This window comes from Takifugu rubripes, chromosome 18 (assembly GCF_901000725.2).
Source record: "Takifugu rubripes chromosome 18, fTakRub1.2, whole genome shotgun sequence".
Taxonomy (NCBI): Eukaryota; Metazoa; Chordata; class Actinopteri; order Tetraodontiformes; family Tetraodontidae; genus Takifugu; species Takifugu rubripes.
In genome coordinates, this window is record NC_042302.1 from 3,384,843 (window position 1) to 3,407,537 (window position 22,695).

General features: G+C 45.4%; 1 protein-coding gene across 5 annotated transcripts in view; it reads left to right on the forward strand.

Moving 5' to 3' along the window:
- syt1a (synaptotagmin Ia) overlaps positions 1 to 22,695 on the forward strand; it is an 85,720-nt gene that overhangs the window by 19,160 nt on the left and 43,865 nt on the right. For 2 of the 5 annotated variants that reach the window (XM_029825600.1, XM_029825599.1), the window contains exons 2-3: positions 6,355 to 6,396; positions 15,757 to 15,821. The gene's annotated coding sequence lies outside the window, so the exon portion shown is untranslated. Of the gene's footprint in view, positions 1 to 6,354; positions 6,397 to 15,756; positions 15,822 to 22,171; positions 22,417 to 22,695 lie in introns of those variants that run through there. The other 3 variants (XM_029825598.1, XM_011613238.2, XM_029825601.1) reach the window with 3 other exon arrangements.

Genomic DNA, 22,695 nt, shown 5'->3' on the forward strand with positions numbered 1-22,695 from the left:
GACATTGATTTCATCTCATTAAGCCGTAACTCAGGTCATTCACGTTTAACACCGATCTTTCCCAGGATGTTTGAAACGTCTCCGGAGCTTTCGGGGTTCTCAGACATTCTGTTACTTTTGATTTGCCAGGTGCTTTGATTTCTGATGGAACATTAAAGGGTACAAAAGGCGTGTCAGAACAGAGAATGTGGCTATGTGGCGAACTGTTTAGAAAGATGCTATCGCCCCGGTTAGCTACGATAAAGCCCGTCACTCTCTAATAAAAAGCTTTATTTATTTTTTTAGGGCACTAACCATAACGTCTCTCAATTATTAGGAAAAATGTCTGTATGAAGCTAGCAAGAGTGTCTTTGAATGAGTTTTGTTTGCAGTAGAATCTCTGTATTTTCCTCCAGTGTTTTAGGCAGGCTCATTTTTTAATTAATCCCCTTTGTAGACTTTAGTTTTTTTGTTTTTATCAAATTGGAACGTCCATGAGGGACATTTTCTGAAGGCAGATTGTCACATTTGTTACAGCAACTCATTTTTAGGGACGGATTACTGTCTTTGAGTGGGTTAATTTAATTCCGTTGTCTTTTGCTACCAGCTACATGTCCCTTTCAAACCATGCTCTCATCAGACAAACTCAATTAAAACAGCGTAATTCATGGGTCTGCTCGATGATGTTGTTTTTCCACGCATGTGTTTCTGGCTTGATGTCTTGACGTACAAGAGGACCCGTGTTTATCAGTTTTCATACTGACGGCAGAGCAAAAATTAGTCAGGATGACGAAAGCACCGTCGCTGTCTGCTCACAAAATATGTGAAAAAAAACTGTTCAGCTGAGCAATTCGAGGGAAAGAGTTGCACAAAAGGAGATGCTAATACTAATGCAGACATGGATTCTGAGTATTAAGCTCTGTCACAGAAGGGAGCATTCGGTTTATTGATCAAAACCTTCTCCAGCTCACTGCGGGATCAAACATGAGACATGAATGTGCACAGACGATGCTCAGACAAGCAGCACATAAACACCCTCGACCTCGTCTGGAGGGTTTAATGTTGCTGAGAAGGTTCTAAGGTGGAGAACACACATAAAAATAACGTTGCTGGTGAAGAATATTGATTATATAATTGTTATGTACTGTCCATTTCTGTCATATCTTGTGGGAAAATATATACAAATCAAGCAGAAAGCAGCTAATCCACATGCAACAACTGATATTGTGTAGAAATTGCGTATGGGCTCATTAAACCAGCCCGTAGAGTAAAGAAATCTGGAAATCAAATGAGTTTTTCCCTCCGTCTTCGCTGCAGGACACCCAGAACTCCATCCATGGATTCGACCTACAGCTGTGGTCGTGATCCAACATTTAACAGGGACGAACACGCCCTTAAAGGATTATTGGCCATTTACTCCCCCCCCCAGCCTTCAAATGAGAAGACTATCTAATTATCATTGGAAGTGTAGATGTAAATAATGGAGAGGGAGAGAGGATCTGCGTCGATTAGAGTGCTGTAGCCACATTTGCACTCATCATTTTTGACCAGTCAAGACCCTTCGCAGTCACGCGCCCTCTGGAGCAGCTCTAGGGGGCGCTGTAAACCCACGCCAACATGCGTGTGAAAATCAAGTGGGGTGTGTCTGATGTTGGCATTTGTCATCCAACTCGTCTTAAAGAGGTCTAATTGCCTTTGAGCAAAACTAAGTTTACTTCCCATTTATCTGACTGGATCGGCAGAGAGCTTCAACGAGTGTTGCCAAGCAACCGTTGAAACGGGGCCGGTGAAGGCACCGGCCAAAAAGACTCAGCGAGGTCTTTTTTTCTCCCTCTCAACTTGATATTCATGTGCCATCTGCGTGCGCTCACAATGCCCATGTTCTCTACGTCAGAAAGCGTTTCTTGTTTGCAGAAACAAAATGACTTTTTTCTTCTTTTTTTTTAACCGCAGCTCCAAAATCCAAAAGACCTTTAATGCCACAACATGGATGATGTGGCGGCAGTGACACATGATCAATGTGTCTGTCTGCGCAAAGGAAAGTTTTCAAGCAGTTTTAGCTGGTTTAACACATTTGCAACTGACATCAGCTCCCACATCCAACTAGGCATCAAACAAGTATTTGTATTAGAAAAAAGAAATGCTGAAGCACATGAGCCAAATATGACTCAAATTAGCGCTGATACCAAATGCTCCACAGGCGCTTTGCACCTGCGGAAGCCAAATAATGCGATCTGATTGCATGATTATCCAGAGTGCAGACTCCGAGTGCCGTCATTCACTCTGATTGTGTGACACGAGAGGACCGAGCGGGAGGGTTGAGAACTTTCAAAGATCCACTTTCTGGATTGGTTCAGATTCCGAGACGCCATTAAGCATATAATCAGTGAAGTGGGTCTAGCTCGCTGCATCTCGCAGGCAGATTGTCTCTTATATCTGAGCCCTGCTGGAGATATCCGGAGACCGGCTGAGAGTTAAGATGGTCCATTTCAGAGTTAACGGCGTTTGATGGATGTTGGGCTCTAAGTGGGTCATCCTGACCAGAGGTGACCAGCCAGCCCTGGCAGCGTGCCGCTCACGGTCATGGTTGTCTCCTCCAATAAAACACACGAGGCTTCACGTCATGCAGCGCCTGCCTGCCTCGCAGGTCCTGCAGGAGTGAGCGGTGTTTCTCAGGTGCCATCATGAATGCAGGAATAATGAATTTCACTGCATCTGCTGAGCACAAATAGGCTACGACCGGAGTAGAACTACCCGCAAAGGCTTTAAAAGTAAAGGAGGGAGCTGTGGAGAGGCAGGGCTGCACCATCATCACCATGGGAGACCATCCCAGCGTTATTAAGATGACTGATTTGAGAGCTAGCTTCAAGGATGTGCTATTGAGTTTCTGAACTTTTGTACGGACGTTGTGCCACAGTCAGACGCACGCACACACGGTTGACTCTGGCCGTAATGGGTTTAGTTCATTTATTTAATGATGACCGCTCACTTTCCGCTCCACTCTGCTGAGCTTTAGAAATGCTCATGAGGGGACGTCTGCAGCTCCAAGGTAAACACACTTTTCTGTTGCTATCTCGGAAAAACATCTAAAACGGCCACTTTAGTGCTTCTAAGCAAATCTGGGCCCTCGCGAGCAATCAGAGCATCTGCACACGGAATCGTATGTAAATTCTTCACGGAGGCAGATTTGATTTGCGGATGCCCGTGTGATGATAACGACGCCAATAATGGCTGTAGCAGCCTTGATTCAAACATATTTATGTTTATGCCAGAAATGTATCTGCATAAGTGACAAGTCCATTTCTTATGATCTCCCGCTAAACAAACGCAAACAAAAGCCCATCCCACCGCGCTGGAAACGCATGAGTCACGTCCGCACGCCAAAGTTTCGTTTTCCCTCCACTGCTCGGCTAACAAAACTGGCAAAAAAACCCCGAGTTTATTGTTAAATGCCATGCAATTTAGTCCAATGACAAAGAAGCATTGCAGGCAGCATAATTAGTAGGTTGAGCACGCTAGCCTTCCTCTCCCCTTTTCAGGCTTCTGTAGTGGATTGGTTATCAAATGTTTTGATGTCAAGGGAGAGAAATGTTGACTGACGGGCGTGGCCGTACTGGAGCAACAGATCATGCAGAAACTGACAGCAGAGACCGAAAAAAAAAAAGACACAAAACATTTCATTATTCGTCTCAGCTGCAGCAGACACAAGTGATGTGGAAAGGCCCGTTTGTTTGGGCCATTTCCACTGAGATGGGGATTTAAACCATCAAAAAGGGGGGAAGCGTCTAAGCCTAGAACAAAAAAAAGCTAATTGAATGATAAGACTCGGTGACAGAGGTTTGTTTATCAGGGGAATCTATAAAATTGGCTGTTTTCCAGCATCAGGAACATCCTTCAAACACTGTCCAATCTCCTGTCTTCTGCAGGTTTGCAGAGTTTAAACCTTTAAATGCTTGGAGGAGAACTCGTCTCATTAGACGGCTCCCCCGGGCTTCTGCTCACGAGCACCAGGAGACCTCGTCGCTCCGCTAACTTTAATTTTAACCTTTGAAATATTCGTCCATCTTGCCCCGCAGCGCTGCTTGAGATTCAGAATTTCAAGTGATGTGAAGTTCTGGTCCATTCGTGCGACTCGTTAAACCCTGAAAATCTCCGCGTGGGCCAGACGGGTTATCGAAAGAGCAAAAGACGAGGACACCTCCGTGAACAGGACTTATTTATAATTGTGTGTTCATCGCTGGCAGCAAGTTGCCTAACCAATTAAAATGTTCCACAAATTTAGCGGTTTCCTCCCTAAAACAACAATCGTCCTGGCTTGGCAGAGCAGAGGTGTATTCATCTTTTGGCCGTTTCCTTCCCACCCGTCTGGCATCCTTCTGCCAAATTCTTGAAGCCAAAAATCAAGCGCGCCTCAGAACTGGCCGTCGTCAAGGCTGCCTGGTAGGACGGAGACAATGGCCGTCGTGTCTGCGGCTCCTGTGGGGAACAAGGACAGCTCCTGCTTCCCAGGGGTAATATCTCTGGACCGGATATTTGACTGCGTGGCCCTGCTGCTGCACATTGTTCCCCATACATGGGTCCCTTCAGCCTCTAATTGAACAGATATTGAGATCCAAACATCAATATGACTTTAATATCATGTCAGTTTTTTCACGGCGCTGTATTTCCGGGTCCATATGAGTCTCGCTGGAAGAATTTTGGATGGCTTTTCTACGGGAGAGATAAAGCAACGGCGGGACACTCAGTTGTTATTAAGGATGATACCATCATGGTGCTGAGCCTGTAGTTACTCCAACCACAGTGATGGTTAGATGGTGAAATTCAATGGGAACGGGGGGCATTTGAACTGTTGGAGGGGGCCATTTCAGGGTCGATCATAAATGACACTAATTGAACTTCAGATATTGCTCAAACTTTTCTGATTGCAACCACAGAGGATATAATTTGACAGGCCCGGCCAGACGGAGGACTCTGGCCCGCAGGAGAGCGATGAAACTGCCATGATAATAACGTCCGAGCTCACCTCCGTCCGGCTTCCCGGATGGACGTTTGCGAGGAATATTAAAGCGATGGTAGCTGGCTCCTGCTGAATACGAGAGCTTTCGGAATAAGGGAAAACGCACAGATTAAATCAGGATCCTTTCAGACCTCGCAGATGTTTAGGAGGGTTATTTCCTGTAAGTTTCACTAGATTACCTGCTAAATCTCTACCTTTAGACCCGTTCCACCTCATGTGATGGGTGTCAACCGCTCACCAACTCGGGGACTATTTTAGCGGCACACACCCTGACGGCCAGGCGCTGAGGTGTTTTTTTAAACCCCGCGTGAATGTTGCACATTCATGAAAAACCTTTGCAGTGGAAGCTGAGAGTTGGCTTTCAAAGCCCTCCTGCTGTCTGCTGGTAAATATCAGCTCTAATTAGTGGCTGTTTATATCTTTTGCAGCGTCATCTTTTGGAAGGCAGCCGCTCGACTCCACTACTGATTTTGTGCCGTCGGGAATCGACGGACGCAGAGTTCTGTGTCCTTTCTCCCTCCACCTGTACGTTTCTGCTCGGTGATACGAGAATCAATCCTGCCTGGTGGTATTTTTGGCCGCATCTCATCCGGTGAATTTAATTTTTATTAAAGCGAGGCCATATTTGGGGTTTGTGGTGTAGTTTCCTCGTCACATTGCAGCAGTGGCCACGACCCCCCTGCTGGGGTGTGATATTGGGCTCCTCTCTGTAAATTAAGAGGCAACACCTCCTCCCGCCGTCGGGCTCCTGTCTGACTCCCTTCACATCAGAACTGGCCTGTTGATGGTATATGACCTTAAAATTAGAGTTGACGCTTGTTTGCATTTCTGGTATCTTCAGATTTGCTTGAATGGAAAGAAAGGTCAAAGGTTATCCCATTCTTGGCTATTACTGATGCTCCCCATATTTACTGCCTGTAACCCACACTGGGATTTCTGTCACCTGTTACTGGGAGAAGTAGTTCAGGACAGTCTAAATGTGTCTAAAATAATTCCTTTTCAGTGACATTAGAAGGCTGCACTCTGCATCCTATTAGCTCCAACCTTTGATTTATCATTTTCCTGGTACTGAACTGTTATTAAGGCTGCTGATTAAGCACTGCTAAAGTTCTGCCACAGGCACATTAGTGCTGGACATCTTTGTTACCATTTGTGAATTGACCCATTAAATTAATTTTCTGGGATGTTTTAATCTTCATGGACTTACTTGACACATTTCATCACATTTTATCAAGCTGTGGGACTGGAATGTGTGGGCTGAATGGCTTTAATGTCTGATGATTTTGTCTCTTAGTGTTGAGCTTAAAGCCAGGCATTTTAATACTTATGAACACTGAGAGTTTGATATTTCTTTTCAGATTTCTGTTAAAGGAAGATTGGACGAAACCACTGAAGAAGCCGTAAGTACGCTTATTCAATCCCTCACACATGTGATATTATGGTTGGTTTGTCCCTGTATTCCAGTATGTCCATTTTGTGGATAAAATCTGAAATTTAAATTTCTCCCAACTGTCTTATTTGTTATAATGGCCTAATTGTGTTGACTGCAGAGGCCATTTTGCCCTCATGTGTTACACCCTGACACAGGCGCACAGTATCAATCAAATCAGTGGATCCTACAGGGAGTCAGGATGCCTGATGGCTTCTGGTCTCATTTGAGATGCAGACATTGTCCTGTTGCTTCCTTTAATTGGATCTGGAGGCGTGCAATCTAATATTCACCACTGAGGCTCCAACATGGCCCCTGAGCCTGTAACAGGAGGCTGTGTGCTAATTCAATGGACTGAAGTCAGCTGTGATCAGAAGGTTCAGTGGTCATTCAGTCAATAGGATGACATGAGCCTTTCCAATACCTGATCTACTTATTTGTCTCTGCTCCTTATTCACTTGTGAATAAAATGAGCAAACTGTGTAAATGGCACCATTTCTGTATTTACAGATCAAAGTTTAAGTTTTAAACGAGGCCAGCTGAAGCCTGACACGCTGCAATTTTCAGATTTGTTCAAATTTCACACCAGAAAACAGCTGTGTTGACTTGGTGCTGAGAGATTTAGCCTGATTCCAGCTAATTTATTGGTTACCTGTCACGCTGTTCAGTTGCAGTCGCAGATTTACCATCTGATCTAAACAGCCTGCAGCGGAAATAGCAGCCAGATCAAGGTGTTCCATTAGATACTGAACTGTGTCGCTTCAGTCCATGTACAGCTTATATTTGCACCAGCGACCCCCAAAATCTGATCAGAAAAATTTTACCTTCCCAAATCCACAGCAAATTCAAACTAGAACCCAGACGCGACAGCCTTATCTGCCAAGTCTGGGTTTCAGGGTAGAAGCATTTGTGGTTCGGCAGCTGAAAGAAAGCTTCACGTTGTCGTTTTCCTGCAAGGTCACCGGTGAGGCTTTGTTTGGTTGCTGCTCGCAGGAATAGATTTGCAAAGATGACTCATTATCTCAGTCTGATTTGATGTAGCGGAGCACCCACTCCTCTCAAGGATGATGAAGCTCCCTTCTCCTGTCCCAGCTGTCACTAGTGATGGATGAACTGAGCACTTCCTACCTCCAATGCCGTTTACGCACATACCTGATCTTACATCCGGAGATTCTTCAGCCGTTAGTGGGCATATTAATCACCCTTCATGCTGGGTGATTGGGTTAAAAATCCAAGTGCTACTCGGCTCAGAGTTTGTTGTTATTCTTCTCTTGGCTCACATATATTCAAGAAAGGCAAATATGCTTTCCTCATGTTATTACCCTCATACTTAGGAAAGTGAGGAATATCAGCTGACAACCTTCTCTTTCAATATACATATAAGCCATCACTTATCCGAGAGCGCGCGTGCTGGAAAATGATTATGTAGCCGAAAACAGACATAAAGTAATGCATACATTACACTGAATCCTGAAAGTAACAGTAAGAATATGTATTTGGGTGTAGGAGCACGTCGAGGTTATAATTGAATATTTTTATGCACTCATGAATACAGATTGTTTTTTTCCCTGTGACTAAAAATTGTTCCTGTCGTCTGTCCGCTGGATAAATGACAACTGTGGGTATCTGTTCAGAGAAAAACACTCATTCTGGCCACTTTTCCCCTTTAGGCTTTTTAAATTAATATAACGACAGAATTATTTCAGTTTATAGTTTGCGCTGAGTGATGCCTTCGAAGACGGTGTCTGCATCTTCATCTCGATCCAGCACTCAGCAGCACGACACCAGCTAAGAGCTTTACACTGAGAGAACATGCTAGCAGGACCAACAGAGGTTACATGTCAGTTAAACAGCAGAGGCTGACCCGGCGATAAGATCCAGTCCCAAAACAGAGTTACAGGACTTGGGATGTTCCAACAACAGGATCTCCTGTAAACGCTGTTGCCGAGGGTTGTTAAGCAAATTTTTTTTTTAGCGGTTGGAAATTGGCTCTTTACACCTTTCACTTTGCCAAAAGACAAGTTTGCTTGTTTTGTTTTTCTGGCAACAGAAAACAGCAGATTATTGCATGCAGATGATGTCTTATTTTAAACAAGCGCTAATTGCAATTTTGGGTTTGACTCTTAATACGGAGCCGATGATGGAAATAGAACGGATGAACAGAACCGGAACATCGTGGCTCCATCACGGCAGGACTGCACTTTAATCCTGGAACCTTCCCTGCGCTCCGTTTCCTCGGTGTTAAATGGGTGATAGCGACATTATAGTTGCTTTTGGTGGCCGTTTTTATTTTCAGGTTGAAACAAGATGAACTAAAAAACTTCCTTTTTAGTGAGGACAGTGTCAATCAGAGTATTTTTGTAGGTTTCAGAGCTTTAAACTAAAGTTGGAGTACCAAAAGTGCAGCTTTTATGCATGACGCGTGCGTTCAGCTGTTAGCAGGAGCATATCTGGGTGCGAATCGCCAGCTCAAGGCTGCGCCGCTCTGGTCAGTAACTGTCCGATGGGGTGGTCCGTCTCTGTCACTGCAACTCAATGATCCTTACATCGTGAGATAGAGAGATGGAAAAAATCTCCCTCTGGGGCAGCTTAAGAGAAGAAGACACATGTGGAAAGATGGCCTGGTGTGTTGGAAATAGCCACGGGGAGGACATTTCCCACAATGCCCCAATTCCTCTGGATCCCCGGTGTCGATCCGTCCTTTGTGAGCCAGAGTGTTTGAGACACATTGCGGTCACGGTGGGCTGCAGGAGATATGACAAATAAAAAAACAACCTTTCCTGTTGCGTTCTATTGAGAGGAAAACCCCCCAAAGCCCTCTAAAACCGAGCTCCACCTCCTTTTAGTGTTTAGGAGCTTGTCTGAACTTATTTATTCTTACCAATCAGCAGGTTTTATTCGCAAAGCAGGGAAGGGTAATGTCACTTTAATCCAAAATACACTCATATGTTATTATTATCATGATCCGTTCATTAAGCTTGCTTGTATGCAATGCAACAAAAATAAAATAAAGTACTCAGGGAACAGAGTGGAGTTACTCTTCCCCCGCTGCATGGACAGATGTATTTTAGCTTCACACACAGACCTCGAACTTTTCAGTTTTTCCATTTTCTTCTCAGGCAGGTGTACAAAAGAAGGAACGGCTGCTGGTGTGTAGAAAATCGAAAAGCAAGTTTTCTTGCTCTTGAAGTTGACCTGACCTGAGAGATGACGTAGGTCATAATTCTTTTGTTCAGCTGTTAGATTCTACAAATATTCCTCTAACTATGACAACACGATGAAAGACACATCCCGTCTGTCTGTGCAAGAGCTCAAAGCTAAGGTTTACATACTTTTCTATGTGTATCCTCACATATTCAAACACTCTATTCAGGTCACCGACGTATGGCTTCAATTAATATAGCTGATATAATAATATAGCTTGGTTTTCTTTCAATGTGACATTAAAGGCATTGCTATTATTGACAGGAAGCAACAAATAGTCTGTAGCAAAGATGGCTGACATCATATTAACAGGATCAGATCCGCTGACATCTCATCTGCTCCTCAGCTATGTGAAATATCTGGGGCAGGCCAGCTCCTCAAACCAGCTTTAGACGAGCTTCTTGTGATTCATCGCGACGCCGGAGCCCTGGGCCCTTTCAAGACCGCTCAGTTTCAGTCCCGAATGTTTGTGCGTTTGATTCTGAAACATCCCAGTTTGGAGGAAACAATAATACAGTTTGCATGGGCGGATGCGGGTGTGTGTGGGTGTGAAATATAGACCGTGGTTCTAATCCCTCTTTCCAGTCCTCTGAGTGTGTGGGTGGTGCTTTTTTCATCCCTTCATGTGGGATTAAGCCGTGGCTCGGTAAATATCCAAAGACGGCATAAAGAAGGCTCGCAGCCGAAGAACAAACAGCTATTTAGCCTCAGCATTGTTTTTATTTGTATGATTTAGTTTTGAAGCCGTTATTTGAGGTTGACTTCACAGCTAACTCCAGTCAATTATTTCGTAGGAGAGTGATTGATTGGGCGACTCCACCTCGGCGTCCGCGCTCCCTCTTAACTGCCACATGCCGACTGTAACGTGTCCTAATTGCCCGCATTTGTGTGTTTAGCAAATATCATCAGGCGGGAAAATATTTGTAGATTCCACAAGGGGCAACTCATCCCTCTGATGATGCTTGTTCTGATCGTGACGTTGCATACGAGAGCTCACCAGGCCAAGCCGATGGCTTAAGGCGATGAATGAAAATCATTTCTAGCAGCGTGTCGTCTTTGGGCTGTAATTTTCTTTGATTTGCCCTCATGTCGGGAGGCTTTGCTCACGCTCAGTAACTGCTGCTCACAAGGCTGCGCTGCCGTGAGTTTATGTGGCATGAAGTCATAATAATAATTCCTTATATCTTTGACTGCTGTAAACATTTACAACACCACTAAGTAAAATTCATTTCTCTAACGAAGCTATAACAAGCAAATGGATAAAGATGTCTGGTTCTGACATGAAATGAGGCGGTGTCAGTCGTAGCTGCACCTCGGTGCGGAGCTGAGAGCAGAATTCTCTGCTCAGCTGAATGTAGCCTGAGCCAAAACACCCAGATGCTTGTTTAATGCTGCGCTGGCTTGCAGTGGCTTGTAAATTGAACATGGGAGCATAATTCTAAGTGTCTGTTTTGAGCGTAGGAACACCGGTGGACCTTCTGCCCACCGAGCTTCACCAGTCGTCCCCTGCCTTCAGAGGAGATCATGGATTCCGTCTGTTTCCGAGGCTGAAGGATTCTTCTTCTGTGCCGTGATGCTGAGCAGGGATTGCTGGTTCCATGTCACAAATTCTCTTTAGTTAACATGTAAAGTCGGTTTGCTGTCGTGTTGCTAGGTAACCCAACGCCTCCTAAGAGTGTGCAGTTATTTCTGAAAACTACGTCAGGTTTTTCACTCCTCTAAGAATAGAAAAGCTCACGAGCCGCTGCCTTACACAGATGAACTGAGGAGCAAAATAAAGTCCAAAGTGCTTAAATTTTAAGAAACAAATGGCCATTTCCTCACCTTGTTTTAAGCTCCTTCTTCACACCTCTGTCTGCTTATGCATATGCAATTCTAATCTGACTCCAGTGAACAGAAGTGACACTTGAATTTGTTGGACGGGATGCAGCAGCGCAAGAACGGAGTCATGCAGGGATGTAAGCAGAGTCCCTGAGTGCTTTTCTGTCCAGAATATAAACACACTGGAGCACCATGTGCCCCCCATGGTGTAATTGTTCCAGCAGATGTCAGGTTAACACTGAATCCTGTGCCTGTCTGCATCCAGACTTTTTAAAAAACCTTCTACATCATTTGAAAATGATGTGGCAAGTGCTAAAACGGAGCACCTTGGCTCCATCTACTAAGGCCAAAAAGCATCAGGCACCTTTCAGGGCAGCCCGTCTTTGTAACAGCGGCGAGGCGGTGGGAGCTAGTAAAAGCCTCAGAGCCAGGGGAGAGCAGCTGTCGTCAATAGGAGCTTTTTGCCCCCGGAGTGAAGCTTTTTACTGGCTTGGACCAGCTTTGATCATCAGCATTATGTGACCTCAGTGCATTGCTTATATTAACGCAAATGTCATAAATTTATACATGAGTGGCATCTGAACAGAAAGGCTCCTTTCAAACTTTTTGAAGGACAATACTTTGTATTCCACACGCAGACTGAATTAAATATGAGCTCTGTGATATTCAAGAAATAAAAGATTAGTGACCTTTCCCTTCTCAACTAAAAAAAACAAATAATAATATGCACAGGAACAGCACTTCCAAGGTCATTCTGTCTGATTTGCATGTCCTTCTATGACTGTTGGACATGGAATTAGTTTTGTTTCTCCATTAGATGATGAAGAAGCACATGCAGAATGGTATGTTTAGCTCCCATATGATGCAGCCCTTTATTCATAACCCCAAAGGTCATTATTAACAGAGCCTGTACCTATAGTGACCTTCTCAACGCTGGCAGTCCACCTACTACCTTCATGTTGACTCTAGTTGACTCATAAAACATGAAGGTGGGATGGAGTAGACACCTTGAAAGAGAATATGGAGAAATAGCTCCTTTATGCACGTTTGTAGAAATGTCAGCAATGAAAGAGAATATGTTGAACTGTGTTGTCTCTGAAACAAGGATCACTGTTTTCCTCATACGTCGCACGATTTAAAGTAGCCTTATATGTGTTTTCTGGCTCTTTTGCTGCAGTCGCCATGGATACGACCCCCCTCTGGCCCAGTTTAGTTTCCTTGCTCTCCGAAACGCCAGTTTTCACGATATCATTCTCATCTGTAATGTAGTGAATAAAAGCACGATGCAAAATGTGTTCATTCATAGTTATGGAAAATGCTCTGTGTCATACTGGACCGGGCTTTTAAATGCTGTTTATTTTTGTATAAATCTAAGACTGTTTATCCCTAATTTTCTTGAGCCTAAAATGAAACCTAGCTTCTGTTTTTCCTCCATCAATGACATGTCTTCACCCCCAGCTTACATGCACACTGCATACAAATCCTCGGTATAGCTGAGGAAGCATTTATAGGTCACTGACTATGTTTCATGTCGGCGTCCTCTGTGTTCTCTGGTTACAGAAGCCGAGCGTCATGATGACAGTGGTGGAGCTCACGTGTGCTCCACATCCTCTGTTTACCATACAGTCACCTTCCTTACACATGCACTGACCATTTAGGGTCTCTGGCCACTGTAGGCTGCTGCAGGCATGTGTGTGAATAACAATGCCATCGCCTCAGGTAGCGATCTCAAATCGCCTCTAGTGGACAGATAAACCATTGCAGGAAATGACAGCGGCGATAGGAATCACGCATCCTCCGCCAAGATGGAAACCATTTCAGAAATGGCAATCTGCCGCCCGGACGCACAGATGTCTGTCACGCCTTAGCGCCTCAGTGTTACCGACCAGATATATGTCAACGTGCATCACAGCCAAGCGCGACCTAAACCGGTCAGATCCATGAGCTGTGCTTCAGTAGAGTCACCAGCGTGAATTTGAAGCGGGCTTGACTTTAAACGTGAACACACAGACAGCCATTCCTAGCGAAATGTTTTTGTCAAAATAATAATATATGTAAGTGTTTGTGTTTCTAAGATGTCAAATGTGCGCAGTTCAAGGTCAGAACAAGTCATCAAATCCAACAAGGTCGTCTGCAAACAGCAGTTATTTTGCTTCCGAAAACCTATCACATGTGTTTTAGGAAGATATAGAGTTAAACTCTGAATCCCGCTTGTTTCACCCGCAGTGACCTTTAGGTTCACAGACTCCCTGATTGGATTTTCTTTTTTCAGTTCACCCTTCTGGATATCTCAGAGTCACATCTCGTCTCCAAAGTTCTCCCCGTTTCTGACAGTCAGTCACCCCCAAAGTACCTTGACTCAGGGAGTAAACACGGCCGCCTCTGTTCATCAGTGTAATCTTGTTTGCTCAGAGGGCAGCTTCTGCGCAGGACAGCACGCTGCCACGGGGATAAGGACCCACTCCGGAGATACTGTGATCCCTGCTTCCATACCTTACATGTGACGGCTCACTGGAGCTGACGGGAAATCAGCAAAGTCGCAGTGTTAATAAAACGGCTCCATTCTGCGTCCTGCTCGGTTCAGAGCTTAAAAAAGCCTTGATGTTAAAAAAAAAGGTATATGTTTCATGGATGTGAGATTTGGTTACACCTCCATGAAAAACTCATCTGCGACTGTTGTTTGAGACGACTGAAGGGCGTTTAACATTCAAAGCGATCTCTGGGGTTCGCAATTAGGCTCTCAGCGAGCAGCCATCAAAGCAAGAAGAGAGGAGCGCAGCTGTGTCACAACAGACTAACTCGCCGTATCGCCGCCACTCCAGATTCTGTGTTTTAGCAGCTTGCAGGGTCCCTCCACCAGAGCAGAAATAGGACCTAAAAATGATGACACGAGTGCCGAGTTTAAGCTTTACTGGCAGACGTGTATGACAGAAGTTCCACTGCAGGCTGTCAATCAAAGGTATCGGCAGAAGGGGAAAGACCGTCGCAAGAACAGAGAAGTCAGGTCATGTACTGATATTGATGATATTTCTCAGCAGCATCCCAAGAAGCTGTGCAAGAACACCATAAATTACTATAAATGGTGATGGCTGACGCAGGCCTTCCTCACTATGATTCTGATGGGAGGGATGGAGCAGATGGTGGAGAGCCATGCATAGAGAGATGAACCGTATGTGGATGGATGGCACAGTGGAAGCCTGGCCCTTATCAGGGGTGTTGGGAAGCTCAGTGGAATTCATTTTATGGAAGACTCCTCTGATCTCAAAATATTATAGCAAAATATTTAACACCCTTTACCCTCAAAATGGAATGTAAAACACAACGGGATGAAACCTGAGTATGTCTGTAAAAACAGGGGCAGCTCTGTTGTTTACAGATGCAGAGACCAGAAGGAACAATAATGTCACAGCAGAAACTAGTTGATTTCATCGTCTGGCTTACATATGCGGGCCTTTTCTTCGTGCCAGGCGAGTAGAAACACTCCAGTGATTGACAGGTTCAACCCTGAAAGGTCAGCGCGCTCTGAAACGCAACCTCTCGGCGTAGATTACGCCGGTAATATCTCTCATGTCAAGTGTTTCTCATCCCCGGCCAGAACGGCTCTCAGTCTACAGTCAGATGTACAGATTTCATCACGCCGCTGCGTTCGCTACTGCACAGGTTGTTGAACATGGAGATAGAGGGGCTTGCTGCATTGGCCCCACCAGCAGATGAGAAAATCATATATCTGCTAGTGGAGCTGGTAATTACATGATTACAGCCTCAGATATTCATCCCAGATTGTTCAATTTAAATGATCTACGCTTCAGACATGAGGGTGGTCAGAAACCTTTAAACAGCATGATAGTGTGAAGGCTAGTCCAAAAAATGGGTCAGGAATTGACGAGAAGGACTGAACATGGGAAAAGGTAACGGGAGACATGAGCCACGAACCACCAAGCCTCACAAAAGAGCCGGTGCAGATGGCCACAAAGGAGGATGCGAGCGTGGAGCCTCTGATATCACGCCATGCTCATGATGTTCCAGTCATGGTATTTGTTAGGAGTGCATATTTAGCGGTGCATTTGAAATCGGGGGCTTGGCGCAGGCTTTGCTCTGGGTCTGTGATTAACATGAAGCAGCGTGTGAAAGCACAGAACAGACATCCGCTCGTATCCGCGACCCCGGAGCAGAAGGGAGCCGGACGGAACCAACCACACACCATCTGATTCTTCCAAATGTAAAGCACGTGGTTTTCGCATGTATCGGCGGGAGTTCTACGCTTTAAACGCATTTTCTTTTTCCTTTTTCTTCTTGTCTTCTGTAGAGCCGATTGAACACTGCTGAGAGTGGAGGAAGTGTTTAAAGAGGACCTGCGGTGTCGAGTTAAAGGTGAGTCAATGCTCAGTCCTACCCAATAAAAGACAACTCACAGAGGATGCAGCTCATTCCACTTCTAAGTGTAGGTTTTTGTGTTTAAAATGTGGTCATTTTTGTTACGCCGCCCATCAATAACTCCGGTGCAGGTGCAGGTGGGGTCGGGGGTTATTTAGGAGCCACTCTGGCTGATTCTGGCCTTTTTAAATCCTATTTTGTTTCGTATGCGAGCAGCTCAGCCTCCCCCCGGCTCAGGAAGGTGGCGGAGGAATCGGGCCTGCTGAGCGTGGACCCAAAGAGTGGTCTAATTTTTCTTCCTTATTGCCCGTGACACATCCAAATGGCCCAGTGCGGCCCGCTGAGAGAGGCAGGGAAAGTGAGGAGCCCGCCGCTCAGGTGGAGTCAGAGTGTCCATCTTCTGGGGTTCTGAGCAAGGTCCCAATTTTCTTAGCTGAAACAAAACAATTCACCAGTGTTCATCAGGGCAGACAAGGTTAAATTGGAGCCGCAGGTTGCTGCCTCGGTAACACACTGCTGCTTGCAACCTGTTTTTAGGTGGCAGTTTGGGCTGAGGATAACATGTGTATTAGGGTTTAACTGTGATGTTGGTTTAATGGGGCTGATAAAACTGCAGCACCAACACTGTAACAGCTCAAATCTAAATTGCACCAGACTCATCCTCAATCTATTTTCCTCAAATCATCTGTTGTTCTAATCACGCGTGTGTGCGTGTTTAATTTTCTAAAGTGATTTTGGTAGGAATGATTCACTTCATTTTTATCAAGACGGCTTTGTGCAGATTAATAATCAAATGGCGGATTCAATTTTTTTTTTATGTGATTACTTGTTTATCTTCTCTTTTAAATTCACGCCCCAACTCGCAAGTACGGCTTTGCTCATCAGAGGTGTTTTTATTGTCTCTGGTGTGCCACACACCTTTCAGGAATCCTGCATTGAGCAGAGATCAGTTCTGTCACACGCTGCTGGGCGCCGCAGTGATGGAGGGTGCTGTCAAGGTGACTTCTGGGGCAGCCTATAGCAGGTGGGATCCCAGGTTGGGGGGGGGGGGGGGCAGCCTACGTGACTGGGAAAGGTTCCTCAGAGATGATTCCTGCCTCACTTTTCTGCTGCTTTCATCCTGGAGCCTCAGATTAAGATCTGGCCTTGTAATTATTGGCTTAATTCTGCCATGCCGATAACATCTCGCCCGTCAGGTGTTGCGGAGTGTGTGTGACACCAGCTGTTCGTGTCCCTTAAATGTTCCATCAGGCAGCGACGGATGCTAGTGGCAATCTAAAGGGATATATGTGTCTTGATCGACTTGTTCCTGAAGAGCTGCCCACCTTTTTCCATTTATACCTCCCTCGAAGGTTGGGAATTGAAAAAATTGTGGCTGTCCTGTATTTCTAACATCCCAGGAACAACAAGGGCATCAATCATCTCATGCAGTCCCACAACTCCCATGTCTGGACGCCTCGTCCCCCTTCGCAAACACACATTTGACAGGAAGAGTCAATTCTGCTTAATGAGCAATTGTGCTGCAGACTGTTTCCATTAGCATGCACACAGAGTACGTACACACCCACCCAGTTTATGGGCACAGGTCGTTTTTTTTCTCGTGCGAGACTTGAATGCCACGTGTGAGCATTTGTTTCAAATGTCAGCTGCTTTTACACGTCCTGTTAGCGTTGTGGTCAAGATAAACTCATGCAAAGGTCTGGAATTTTGTGGTGGAGGTGGTTTCTCAAAGGAAATCAGAAACAGTAACTTGATATTTGTTGAGTGTGTGAAGTCCTTCCATGAATTGCCGTCCACGTGCCAGCGAGCGCTTGCGTCAGCACGTGTAGGTAGCTTCGGACTCTTATCTTCCCACTGCAGCTTATGGATGCATTGAAGTGGCAGCGATGCAGTTTAACATAGTGCCACTGTAAGGCTGCACAAGTTTGCAAGTTAATGACTGAATTTAAAATAGCTACTGATAAATCCTCAGCTTTTGATGCATCCAGATTAATCTTAATTGGCTTTTGCTGGGTAAATTCTAATAAAATATTGTGCTTTTTCATGATATCATAGTTTGTTGTTCATGTGAGCTGAAAGTTCCCTTTCTGCCCCAGCTGAATGGGTGATGATCGGGGCTTTGCTTCCTATGTGGGGGTGCTGCTGCTGATATCGCTATCCTCTCTCTCCAAACCCGCCGTGCTTTAACCTCAGCTCAGACCTCACTTGGCTATAAGCGTCTTCCATCATAACTACACGTGAAATGAATCAGCCATGAGTAAGCTGTCCTGGGTGCATTCAGCAGTAAATAACACATAAGTATCACAGTGGATGAGATTAATTCATATGATTGGGTTAAATTATAGGTATGACCCTTTTGCTTTAGGACTCTCATCTTCTTACAGTAGCAAAGCAGAGTTCCTCTGACTGTCATGTTGAACGTAGTGTGTTTGCCATGATGTTTATGGCGGATATGTCTTTGATATTTTAGGTTTTTGCGTGTTGTGAAAGTGACATCTCGCTGACCTTGGAGCATCTGTGTGTTGCGCAGTAACGGGGGTTGCTAAGGTAATTTAATTACCAGACAGTCAATGGGCAAGGGTAATTACTGCTCTCTAAATCCTCGCTAATCCCCCTTCTGAGTCCACTACACAGACTTGGCCCGGGGTACTCCAAGAGGCAGTGCTGTGTACACAATCCCGTCCCAGTTCAGGGTTCTCCAACAGGTTCACTGGTCTGTGTGGTCCACCTTCTTTTCACAGGCGCGGTTGTCTTTCTCCTCACGTTGTGTCTACGCATGAGTCAGGGGGGACTCTTGGGTCAAAAGGGCCACTTATCTCTCTATAAGAATGTGGTAATTATCACCACTGGGATAAAAAGATGTGGCACCAGTGGCTGCAGTGAGCAGATGGAAGCTACTGAGCATGCTAATGAAGGTTTCTCCAGACTAACCTTTTAACCTCAAGCTCCCTCCGACCCCACAGTATCTATTTTGCTGCGTCTCTGGCCTTCATAAGCCCAAGTGGCAGCCAAACATCTGTGTGACATCAGCAGAAAGTGGCCCGACCCGAGCAGGTGCTGTGGGGGTGCTGTGGACTCAGTGTGTACAGTATCTGCAGTGAGGCAGGAGGGGGGTGAAAAGAGCATCTGCCTGCTTTGAAAAGAATCCTCTGAATAGCTCCATATTTGAACAGCCACTTACCCCCCTGATGATGCTGTAAGTCATTTGTGACAGCTTCCTGCCAGTGGGGGACATGGGGAAGTCAGAGAGTGACGGGAGTCACATTAAATAAGAATCAGAGCCAGAGCAATACATTTTCAACAAAAAAGGCAATATACAACACCGGAAAGGCTCTAATATCTGCAGATACTGATGCCAGTCCTGACAACAGACAAGCTATTTTTATGAGTAAGTTCCATTACGTACCTCAAATGCATAGTTTGCTATTAAAATAATAAATAACCACGATACAAACAAGCTTGCTCGCTAAAGATTGACTGACACATCTTTTTTTTAATGGGACATTGAGTGTCCTGCAGTTCGGACCGACCAAAGTTATTCTGGTCACTTTTTTTATGTCCACGGAGCTGATCTTATCAGGAGAACACATCTCGTCCACAAAGACGCCCTGAACTTTTATAACGGCTAATGTATAATTTAATTATGTAGTCCAGTGGCTCTACAATTGCCTAAATATATGTTTGTTTCAGTGAGACCAATTCAAAGATGGTTGAGTTGAGGGACTTCGGTTTAATTCATTTAATTCAAAAATTAAATTGGGAATATTTTGGATTGAATCCGAAGCACAAAAATATTTTATTTTAAAAATCGACCGGGAGCCGTTCTCATTCATGATTGAGACCAGAGTCCAAGGCTTTCCATTCATTTAATTTTTTTTCTGAATGCCGTTGTTGCCCTTTTCTTTCAAATAACACCTTTGTGTTCCTCTTGTTTCCTGTCCTCCTCCTTCCAGATCGACCTCTGGAGGACACCTGAATTCTAAGAGCTTCCGCTGTAGCTTCTTTTCGAGTGACAAAGTGCTTCTTAAATCGGCTTTTCAGACTTTGTTGCTGTTGTTTTCACCAGGAAACAGCTAACAGCGCCAGACTTTTAATGGCCTCATCATATCCACTCATTGGTGGATAAATGAGGTTGGAACCATTGATGGAGGTGACTAGAAAGTTCATCTCTTCACCAGATGTGGTTCACCAGATCATTATTCCATCTCACCATCCATTCTCCCATCTTCTGAGTATTCCCACATGCTTCCCACAGGGCGTGTCCCGCCCCAGAGGACAGAGTCCACCGTCGTAGCAGAGGGTATAACAGCCCTCTTTGTTGGATCGTTCTTTCCGAGAGAACACTGGCTGTTGACAGGAAAAAAAACCATTTTATTTCATTATTTAATGTCTTTTTGCCCCTCGTTTTTAAATGCTGAACCTGAAACACTCGCTGACACCTAAAAAGGGCACAAAACTCCCAGCAGATACATTAACCATTGCATTTTTCCTCTATAGAGAGCCTGATAGAGGTGTTCGATAGATGTGTTCTTTTTTCTCTACAATTGTGCTTATCTGCCAGCCAGTTTCAGAGCAAGATAATCTATTGGAGGTGAGCAGTTTTCATGGCCGCTGCCACTAGGGAGGCTTTATGCCATGCTGGAAATGACATTTTTCTGAAGATTGTTGGGAATTTCTCCATTGGAGATGGCCAGCACTGCACAGCATGGATGCACTTTGTCCCTTGCTCATTAGTTTTGAACTACAAGCCCGCTGGGCAACAAAACTGCAGCGTGCACATTGCCTTACCCCATAATCGATCCCCCTACGGCCACGGCGAGACAAAACACACGCACACAGCCAGTTAACCAAAGCTTATAGAGAGAAGCAGGCCGTCTAGTGTCCAGGCAGGGTGTTAGCTGCTAATCATTAACAGCCTCCCTGTTTGCTTTCTGTCAGAGCTGGTTATCTGTTAGCTTTTATACATTTTGTCAACAGAGCAGTGCACCTCGCTGTGTTTTATCAGCCTGTGCACCTTATTTACTGGCCGGGCACATACATGTGCACATCCGGCTGGTTTCAGTCACGACTGAGCGTGCAGGCCGCACAGCCCGCAGATGAGCGGAAAAAACAGATGTGTCGTCTGGGAGAAAACAACACGCAATTAATCTGCAGAGCAAACAAGCAAACTTGGGAGGTAAATTCAAGGATGTCCCGGGGAGACAATTGATTAGATGCAAGATGACCCATTCAAGCGTTTGGCTCAAAGGGCAGACAGGAAACACCAGGGGGGGCGTGGCCACGGGGGGGCTGCAACACCACAAACTGATTTATTTATTTAGGGATAAACAAGTGTTTAGTGCAGAGACTTATGAATGGGATGGTGATTTGATTAGTCATGTGTTATTCATATGTACAGGCTTTAACTACATGTAAACTACGTGCTAAAATGTCAACATGTACGCGTTGGCATGGTTACCTAACATGGTTAGGGATTCACCATTTTGAAAAGAAAGGTTTCAACAAGAATAAGACTGCCTGAGACTGAGGCGTAAACTAGTCAATAAATGAACAAACACCGCCAGTCCATCTATCTCTAATGCTGCTATGTTTCCTTCTCATTAGATGCAGCGAAAGGCTGTTTTTGGTTATTTTTCCATCTCTTGGCTGCAGGACTTTTGTGTTTGATGCCAAGAAAGCACCATTAAACATCCACACTTCCATTAAATTGGGTTCCCAGGGCCTTGTTGTGTCCAGGCGGGTGGTCAAATGAGACTGCTCTTAGTTGCCCCCCGGAGCCCACAGTGCCACATCTGGGCAGGATGAGAGAAGAAGGGATGCGGGCGGCTCTTGGAGGATGAGAATTAGCATACACTTACTCTGGGAATGCCCTTGTCGTGACGTTCTGAAGAATGGCTGCGAAACGGCGTCAAACACACCCGCAGAACCCAGAGGAGGGCAAACACGGAGCGATACAGAAAGATGGGAATGAAGAAGAATGAGCGTGAATAAGCAGCGGTTAAAGCTTTGAAGAGGGAGCCTGTGCTGAATGCCTCATTAGCATTATTCATTAGCCACGGCATCTAAGGTTTTAGATGTATTAGGCTTTCGCCAATACTTTTGTCTTTTTCCAGCACAGCAAACCGCCCGAAATGCTTTTGTGTGGAAATGCTCAGCTCGGAGGACCCGCAGCTGACATTTGTTTTCACAAAAGGTGTGAGCGGCTCTGGAAAATGTCTGAAAATAGTGAGCGGAGCTGGAAGGTAAAGGGGATGTTTGCATTTTGTCTGATGGAGAGAGCGAGCGGGAGTAGAGGGAGAGAGGGAAGGGGGGGGAGGGAGCCGGAGTAGGTGGGCGGGAAGAGAAGAGGCGGGTGTCACGGATGGAGAGAGGGAGAACAGCGAGCTGCTCTCTTGCCGGAGCCGTTGACTCGGTGTTCGAGTGTGTGATCGTGAGTGCTTCTTAAGCCATTCTGTGAAACAAACAAAAAAAACACACAGGAGGAAGGGTGCTTTTTGAGTCTTTGTCTTTTCTTTTTCCTCAAGCGCCGCATCTCGTCTGAAGCCCTTTCTGGGATTTTTAAGAGGACCCGGGAAAGACAGCGTGCTGCCAGGTAAGAGAGGATTGGACGGCACACTTGTGAAACAGCGTGAGGGGGTCCCGGGTGCCGCGCAGGGAGGACAGGGGCTTAAAACAACAGTTGTGAACATGCATGTGCAAGCGTGACTGGCGGGGCAGCACTACTGTAATTGTGACTGGGAGAATCGGGTCATGTAGAGGGAGAGGATGAGGAGGAGGATGAGGAGGAGCAGGCGGCTCATGCAAGATGACAGGTGTCAGGGGTGTCAGATTTACAAGGATGGAGATTACTCCAAAGGAAAAAACAAACTGT